Below are 9,907 nucleotides of genomic sequence, written 5' to 3' on the forward strand. Positions count from 1 at the left end.
AAGACAACTGGGGCCAGCAAGGAGGCCATCAGAACAGTCTGTTGGAAGGAGTCAGCAGATTAAACAGAAAAGCAGCAACTCGGGTTCGAAATGGTGTTCCTATAGGGACAAGGGGTTGAGAAAGGGAACTGATACAGGACAGCCCTAGGCCCTTTGGAGGCTCAGAGCCCCTCCAGGTCCTAGGGAAGGGAAGACAGATACTAGGGCCCTCTCCAGGCCAGTGAGTTGCACCTTTGCTAAATGGGGCCTCAGGCTTGCCAACTTGGCTGTCCCCACACAGGTCCCAGCCCACTCCCAGATTGGGGCGGGCAGAGAAAGCTGCTGAGTCACTCACAAGTACTGTGAGGCAGACTTCCGGAGGCCAGGACCTCAAGGAGGCAGAACAGGACAAGGGAAGGTGGGACTTGAGAAACCTTGCACTGGCTGGAATAGGAGCAGGTGCAGCCCTCCTGGGCCAGTGGGGCCCAGCTGTGAAGCTGGGAGCAAATGTCCATGGTGCTTTCTCCCCTTGGCATATCCCTGCCCAACCCCTCCTTTCAGGGTCTTCAACCTGTCCCCACCTGCCCTGGGCCCCTTTTCAGCTCCCCTAGGTGCTGCTTTCACATTATTCAATGCCTGCCCTCAGAGCCACTTACTGGCTGTGCCACTCTGAGCAAGAAGCATAACCTCTCAGAACTTTTAACTTTAAAGGGTTGATACAAGTTTAAAGTGAGACATGTAGCATGTAAGAAAATCTGCTAGGATTGGAAGGGGCATAGAAGCTCTTGGGCCCTAGAGTTGGTATCTAAATGCAGAGCCCTTCACTGTCCAGGTGGAAATACGGGGAAATCTCCCCTGTGCACCAAGTTTGCCCTGTAAATTCGTAGACACTTTTCCCCTGTAGCAAAGCTATTAGCAGCTATTTTCCAAGCATCTGAGAACTGAAAGAATTGAATTGCATATTGCAAGGATGTTGGCTGCTGGGTCTCATAAAGCCTGTGAAATTAGTCTTTTATACCACATCATAACACACACACACACACACACACACACACACACACACACATTCCCTTAGCCACCCTTCCTCTCCACCTGCCACAGCTTAAGCCAGGCCCTCAGGTCCTCTCTTGCAAAATTGAACTAAGAAATCCAGAGTCAGAATGAGGTTCTTTCTGTCCTTGGGTTTCCCTGTGCCACTTCGGTAACATTCCTTGAGCTTGACCCAGCCAGGGTAAGTTACTGAGGAAGACCTAGGAGTCCTGGATGGTGGTTGAAAGGGTTTGTGGGGACTGGTCAGGGGTGGCCATAGTTTTTCTTAGAGAGAATGACCCTTCTTTCCCTCCTCTTAGTCCACAAGCTTTGATGGAGTTCACTGCATCCCTGACTCCAAGGCCATGCTTCAGGTGGCCACGTGGCTCAACCTGACCAGTCAGAGTACTGCCGTCCTCTGGCTTCAGGGAGGGACCAAGGAGACCCCGTGAGTCTTTTCTTGGGGCTGTTGAGAGAAAACTTCCCCTGAGAATGAAGCCCACCTCCAAGACAGAGGCAGAGCCAGGTCCTGGGGACATGATGCCCCTGAATCTAGCCATGTGTAAAGATGCCCCCTGTGCTTTCCAGCCACCTGAGCCAATAAATTCCCTTTTTGCTTAGTCCAGTTTGGGTTGAGTTTTCTTCCAAGTCCTAATCCAGTTCTTCCACTCCCTTCAAGCAAAACAATGTACAACATTCAGGGCAGATAAGATTTTTCTTTTATTTTTAACATTAGAATGTGTTTCCAGTGTAAGGATACTTAATTGCAGGGAAGTGCTTTCTTATATCTAACTTACAATCATAGGGATTCTACTGAAGATATCGATCAAGGTGGAAAGCAGCCAATCACTTTCCTAAGAAGGTGTGTTGAAATGTTCCTACCCTTCTTCTTTAAAGGCCAAATGTCCCTGTACCACAACCTGATTGCTTAGCATTGACCATGGATGAGGTCCATGAAGGTAGAAATGGAAGATGCAACTTATATAAATTGCTTTTTAAAGAGAAGACTATTCTTCTTGTAAGCAGCATCAATTAATTTGATTACAAAACTGAATGTCATAAAACCTCACCTTTCTAACCATTTTCCAGTAAACTCATCGGACTTGAGTATGAGTAGGAGGAACCTGGATTGAGGATCTGTGGTCAAAGATCTCAGGTCACACATCCCACATTGTGTCCCAACACTCATCATCCAGGCAAGGATGCAGCCAGGCCTCCAGGTTCTGAGTGACATGGGGAGCAGTAATCAATTGGGAAAACGGTAGAAATCGTCCCAAGATGAGGACAGTAAAAACTTTTCTCTTCCATATCCAAGAACCAGAGATGTCCTAGATCTAAAATAGTTCCAAGAAGTTCCAACGTCAAATTCATGTTTTTAAATTATGTATATTAAAAAGGAGCAGAAGAGGAAGAAATTGGAAAGAAATTATATATTAATGAAAATTGTGTTTCAATTCATGTGACTATGCATGGTTTTTTTTCCTTTGGCCCTTTCTGTATATCCCAAATAGTCTTTGATGAGAGTATAATACTTTTGTTATAAAAAGAAAGAACTTTTTTATTTTATTTTTATTTTTTAAAAAGTGTAAGACACTGTATATTGGATACAGTCCTTCTGGAAAGCAATTAGGCAATATGTAATAAGAATCATGAATCTGTTCTAGTCCTTTGACTTGCTCCTGGGAACCTAGGCTAAAACAATAATCCTAAGTATGGGAAATGCCAGCTGCAGGAAGATGGTCCAGTGCAGGATGGAACACAGCCTGGTTTCCAGCTTGAGCAAATTGAAGCAAATCCCCTCCTTGGAGTATTCACAGCCGTGAGAAAATGTAGTTATAAAGACTTCACATGGGGAAATATTTCTGATATAATGTTAATTGAATCCAATCTTATATTCAGTATTAATGCAACCACAGCACACACACAGAAAAAAAACTGTAGAGGGAAACTGTGGTAGACAGAATAATGACACCACCCCACCCCACCCCACCCCCAAAGATGTTGTACTAGTTTCCTGTGGCTGCTGTGACAAAGTACGACAAACCGGGTGACTTAGAGCAATAGAGATGTATTGTCTCACAGTTCGGGATGCTAGAAGTCCAAAATAAAGTTTCACAGGGGCCATGTTCCCTCTGCAGGCTCTAGGGAAGATCTTTCCTTGCCTCTCCCAGCTTCTGGTGACCCCGGGTGTTCTTGGCTTGCGGGAGCATCCCTCTGATCGCTGAGTCCTCTTTATAGGTCCTTCTCTGTGTGTGTCTCTTTGTGTCTTCTCCTTTTATAAAGACTAGTCTTTGGATTTAGGGCCCATCCTCAATTGAAGATGATTTCATCTCAAGATCCTTAACTAATTATATCTTCAAAAGCCCTGTTTCCAAATAAAGTCTCATTCTGAAGGTCCGAGGGACTGGAATTTTTGGAGGTCACTATTCAACCTACTACAGAGGTCTACTTCCTAGACCCTGGAACCCAAGAATATGTTGCTTTCTGTGTCAAAAGGGACTTTGCAGGTGTGATTACTTTAAAGATTTTGAGATGAGGAGATTATCCTGGATTAACCAAATAGACACCAGGTAATCACAAGGATCCTTATAAGAGGAAGACAGAATCATCGAAGTCAGAAAAGGGGATGTGACTAAAGGAAAGGGAGAGAAGATGTAATGACAGAAGCAGAGGTCAGAGACAGAGTGCAATTTGAAGATGCTACACTGCTGATTTTGAAGCTGGAGGAAGGGGGCCATGAGCCACAGAATGCAGGCAAACACCAGAAGATAGAACAGGCGAGGAAACAGATTGTTCTCCCTTAGAGACTCCGGTAGGGCCAGCCCTGCCTCTACCTTGACTTTATCCCAGTGAGACTGATTTTGGACTTCTTATCTCCAGAACTGTAAAATAATAAATTTGTGTTATTTTAAGCCACTAAGTCTGTAGTAATTTCTTACAACTGCAATAAGAAATTAATACACCGCAATACACTAATACATAAGATGATACTATAATGACCTCTTAATGGCAAGCTTGTGAGTGACTTCTTTTATTTTTCCTTCTCTACTCTAAATAATGTGGTAAACATTTTAAAATCGAACAATCACGTAAAGAGGCTGGAGCTTCTGCTCTATAAAACCAACCGCGATTTGCAGTGTAGACCTTCCTCGTTGAACGGCAAACCCAGGCTTCAGTCTGGATCCAGTCCTGGTGCCTGTGAGGTCCCATAGGAGGGGCCATGTGTGTGTGTGCATGTGAGCGTGCAAATAGGCTTGGGTGTGGATGTGGTGCATAGAATTGATGGGGGCTGGAAATCTAGCAGGGACCTCTGAACTGAGAAGGCAAGGGATTCTCCTTTGCTCAACATGTGCTGGCTCTTGAGAAATGATTAAAAAAAAAAAAAAAAAAAACTGGAAAAAAAATCAGCTGGGTTCCCCTTTACTTGCAAGGGACATGGAGCCCTTTTCAAGATCCCACCAGTGAACAGATATATGCTATTTGCCCTTAAGATAGAAATGGAGCTACCTTCTTCCTCTTGACTTGCATTCACTACCCAGAGTTTTTGGAGAATTTCCCAAGTTCTGGCACCATGGTTTCTGCCAACAAGCACAACATTTTTGTTATTGAAAATGTGGACAAGGTCAAATGGAGTTAAAATGGCCTGATGTCTGTGCCAGCCTGGCGGCTGCCCATGACTACTAGCTTTCCAGTGCTGTCTGTCCAAGCCTGCCATATAGGCTTGTGTGGTTTACAGATTTGCATGCTATGACATGTGGCTGAAATCCCATCCATGCACTGCTCATCAAGCCTTGGGTCCTGACAAGACGTTGCCAGGCACAAGGAAGGGGCTGGATTTCTGCTTCTGCGTGCCTTTTTATAATCTGTATTCTCTTCCATTAGGTTCTCACAGCTAGGGCCCTCTCATTCTCTAGATCTCAGAAGGTCTCACCTCCGCAAAGCTGCCTTCCCTGCCACCCCATCCAAGGCAGGTTCTCCTCTCCCCAGTGTCCTTATTCTGAGCTCAGCCCTTTGTTTCCTTCATAGCATGTAGCACAATTTTTAATTATTTAGGAGTTGTTTGGCTCTTTGTTATCTGTCTCCCCAACTAGAATGGGCAGTCTATAGGGATGGAGACTGGGTTTGCTTTGTCCTTCTTGTGTCCTGCCCAGAGTGCCCAGCACATCGCAGGTGTGCAGTAAATGGATGACTGAATGAGTTAATGAATGGCATGTAGTATAAAGGCAGGTGACTTAGAATGGCTTACCACCTGTCTATGCAGGCTGCACAGGTTGGGGACAGCTGTGCTCTGTCCTACTGGTCAGACAGCTAGGAATCATGCCCCGGGGTTTGTCAATCCTCCAGGAAGAATGAGCTCATGGCCTCGACAAGGGCTGAGGACTGTCGAATCTGTAGAGTAAAGAATTTAACCTTACCCCAAAAGAGGTATGGTCTTTGTCATTGACTTCTGGGAGGTAGTCTCTAAATCCTTGGAATGTCATTATTTATTTAAGGTGTCTTTATTTAGGTGGAGGGTGGCCACACCTTGTTGTCTAACAGTGCGAGTAAGGGGGGGACTTTTGAATCACAAGATACCAGCTCACGCTCCTGAGGAGTTGCACCCTGAGGTCAGCCATGTGGGCAGTCAACCATGGGGCCCCAATAGAAACTGGACTCCAAGGCTCTGGTGAGCTTCCCTGGCTAGCAATAATCCATGCATATGCTCACACATTGTTACCAGAAGGAGTTAATGCGGTCCATGACTCCACGGGAAGAGGACAACTAGAAGCTCTGCTTTGGGAACTTCCCTGAGTCTCTTCCCTTGGCTAATTTTAATATGCATCCTTTCCCTGTAATAAACTGTAACCATGAGTATGACAGTGTTCAGTGAGTTCCGTGAGTCCTTGTAGCATTACTGAACCTAATCGTGGTCTTGGGGACCTGAACGTATTGGTGTCAGAAATGAGGTCAGCTTGTGCGCAGTCCCCCTCTGTCATTGCACCGGCTCATGGGTGTCCGTCCCCACACCCTGAATGAGGAGGGGTGGCTTCCACTCGTTCCTGGCCGACCTGGGCCACAGACAACGCTCTTCCCACCAGAGCCAGCGTAGACAGAGGCAGCAGCAGCCTCAAATACTTCTGGAAGTTCAAAAGTTTCAGGTTCAAATCTAAACTTAGCAGCCCTGCTGCCCTGGGGCTACAAAACAAGTTCTTCCATGACTCTTACATAAGAAGATTAGGCCCTTTATCCCTCCCTCACCTCTGCCAGCTCCTCCTCATCCCTAGAGCAAAACTTGCTTCCCTTCAACTGTGCTGAAGGTTCCCCTACCCGCCCCCATAATCAGGGCTCCAGCCCTTCCCCCTCTAAGCCCCAAACACAAACCTCACAATTCCATACACAGACATCCGAAGAAGGAGAGAACCCGGTTTTGCCGCCTCCCTGCCTGTGGTTTAAGCATGATCCTGCCCAGCCACAGGGGATTGGACCACATGAGCTCTCCGTGATTTTGAGCATCAGGCTCCTTAAATGGCAAATAAATATGCCTCAGTTTCCAGGGATTACAGAGATGAGAACAGGCTGTTTGTTTACAAAGTCTCCCAGGAAAACAAATAAATAAAGCTATCAAGATCTTAAGAGACTCGCAGGGTGTCCTTGGGGAAAAAAAAAAACCAGTCCAAGAAAATCCACACTTTTGATGCAGAAAAGTAAAGGGATGGTTCTCCAAATGTGGTGTTCATGAGAATCACCTAGAGCGCTTGTGGGATGTGCAGGTGGTGGGGCCTCTCCCCTCGAGATTCTCCATTAATATTTCTGGGGCAGGACCCAGGCGGGACCCAGGCACAAGTGCCTCGAGTGATTCCGGAGCAACAGGCTCAGAGAGAGGTGATATGTAATATTCAGAGAGAAATTCAGGGTGTGTCTGCTCTAAACACCAGTGCCCTTGGGGTTTAAAATATCACTTAGGTAAAGGGGTGCCCTGTAGGGGGCTGCTTCACTTTTTGCCCTCCATCCTGCCCTATGCAGGGTTCATTTGTTCAGCCCATATTCATTGCAGGTTGCTATTTTCCAGGTCCTGCGCTGAGAACTGGAGATATAATATAATGGTGGGTAGAAACAGACACTGTCCCTTCCTGGTGGAGCTTACGGTCTAGGGAGAGGGTAGACTTTGCTCAAATTATTATACAAATAAATGTGCAATTACAAACTTTGATAAGTGCTGTGGAAGAAAATTTCTTAGGAACATTCGTTCAACAAATACTCACCGAGCTCCTAACAAGGGCCAGACACCCTTGTAGGTGTCGGGGATGCAATGGTGAACAAGGTAGGCCACGGTTCCTGCCCTCTTGGCACCTACCGTCCTAGTGGGCAAGACCGACAAATAAATATGGAGTATGTTGTCAAGGGTTGGCATCATGGAGAAAATTAAGGTAGCGTGGGGGGAGAACAATGGGTGGGGAATTACTCAGGGCAGTCAGGGAAGGCCACTTCAAGGAGGTGACTTCTGAGCAGAAATGAATGAAGTGCATGAAGTAAGCAAGTATTTAGTGGAAGACTCTGACCTGACCTGAGGGAGGTCGGGGTCATGGGTTGTCTGCAAAGATGGATGTCAACAACTTCTCTCAACCACTCCTCTCATCGAGTTTCCCCTCCAGTTAAAATTGGGCTGGCCTTGGACGTGCCCCAACCAACAGAATGTGGTGGATGGGATGCTGTGCTGATCTGGGCCTAGCCCTTAAAGGCCAGACAACTCCCATTCTCTGTTTCTGTATAGCCGTGAGCCCCCAACAAAAGAAGTTTCCAACTACCCTGCTGGACAAAGAGGCCCAGCCTATCCCGTCCATCCCCACCTCCATCCAGCCAAGTACAGATATGTGAGTGAAGCCATTTAGGACCTTCCAGTCCTAACCAAGCTCCCAGCTAAATGCAGCCACACCACACAGAAGAGAACTGCTCAGCTGAGCCATTGCACTGGCCCAGGCTTGGGATGAGGGTGGCTTGGATATGCTGAAGGTAGCAATAGGGGTGAAGAGAAGTGGATGAATTTGACTTCTTTAGGAAGTAGAATCAGTAGGACTCACTGACAGAGGTGATGTTTCTAGTTATGTAACTTGGGGGCTGGTGCTGCCCCTACTCAGTTGGGAACACTGGAGGAGGGGCAGATTTAGGGAAAGAGGGTGAGTTTGGGTTTGGCCATTGGACCTGCCAACCTCCTGCCTTTTCCACCAAGCTGCAGCCTGGCAATGTGGGGAAGGAGGGCTGCCTCTGGGATCATCAGTATCTAACCTAGGGGTGTTGTAGCAGGACGAGAAGTTGGGCATGCTTTTAACCCTCAGGGTCTCTGTCCTGATGCAAACCCTCGGAGGACAAGCCTTGAATCAGAGAGACACTAAGGAAGAGGGATAACAGTGTCTGTAGGACAAAGGGAAAAGGAAATAAATGAAGTCGGCCTGATTTTTTTTTAAACAAATACATCATTAAACATTTGGCCAAAATGATAGGAAAATATCCCATCCCCAGTGGCTTCCCTGGCTGTCTCACACCCTGGCTGACCTTTCTAGGGGGCCTCCGTACCTGGGCTTAGAGAGAGGCCCTTACCAGCCAGCCTACCTGCATCTCACCTGACAGGCAAGTTGCTTCCCTGTGGCCCTGGGCTGGCTGGGCCATGGGTGCACTCCCACACACCCACCAACAGGTGGCAGCATGCTCCAGGCCTGTCACCGGGAACCATCCTAGCTTTCAGCTGGGCTCCCCCTGCAAGGGCTCTGCATAATGATCACAAATTCTCAAGAGAGCTTTTCCCATGTGTGAAAGAGGCATCAGTCCCCCTCACTTATGTTGATGAACCTGAGGCTGGTGAGGAAAAGCTTCTCAGGCAGAGTTCATCTCGTGTAAACTTTTCAGGCCAGGTTGGTCCTAGGCTGGTTTTTGACCCAGCTCCAAGGGCAATCTACCCACAACTCAGGTTTCATGGGGACCCATGGACCCCCAGTTACCCACAAAATGTGTGTACATGTATGTACATGTGTTCATTTTTTCCAAAAAAAGACTCCATATATTTAATCAGTGTTTCTCAACCAGGGATAATTTTGCCCCCCCCAGTCAATATTTGGCAATATCTGGAGATATTTTTGGTTGTCATGACAGGGGGCAGGGATGTGCTAATGACATCTAGTGGGTAGAGGCCGGGAATGCTGTTAAACATCCTACAATGCACAGGACAACTGTCGCCAACAAAGAGCAACGTGGCTCAAAATGTCAGCAGTGATCAACATGGTCACGCAAACAGCTACTGAAAACTCCTCCCCAGAGATTCAACAAAAAAAGGACAATTCTGAATTGTTTGAAACTCTGGAGGAGGATATAGACTGGAAGAGGACTCTGCAGATGCCAAATTGAAGAAAGAGAAGAAATATCAGGTAGGAATCTTCCGTCCCAGAGCAGCCAGACATCTCCCCTCCCCCTCACTCAGTCTCCATGTGGGAAAGGCATAGAATCAGCAGATGGGAACCCTCCCACCAGGGACACAGATTTTAAAGTCTTTCACAGCAGTGAAACATACCCTCACTGTTTCAAGACCCAAGGGACAGGGGAGGACATTTCAAGGCTCAGGTCAGTGGAGAACAAAGAGACCAAGAAAACATGGACAGAGACTGTGTTTCCAGCCCTGGGTCTGAAAGCCCTTCCCCCGCCCTTGGGGGAAGTAGCAACCGGTGGCCGTTTCCTTGACTTCAGGGTGGCTGGAATACTGAGCCAGCTGAGGGAGTCCTCTGCCACAGGTGTAGCCCATCGAGCCAAATTTTTGCTGGCAAAGCGAGGGCATAGGAATCCTGCAGTTTCAGCTCACCTGTGTAGATGCAGCCTGTGCTTGGAGGCAAAGCAGCTTCTGAAGAAGATTAAGTTACTGAAGAGTGCCATCTGC

This window comes from Choloepus didactylus, chromosome 13 (assembly GCF_015220235.1).
Source record: "Choloepus didactylus isolate mChoDid1 chromosome 13, mChoDid1.pri, whole genome shotgun sequence".
Taxonomy (NCBI): Eukaryota; Metazoa; Chordata; class Mammalia; order Pilosa; family Megalonychidae; genus Choloepus; species Choloepus didactylus.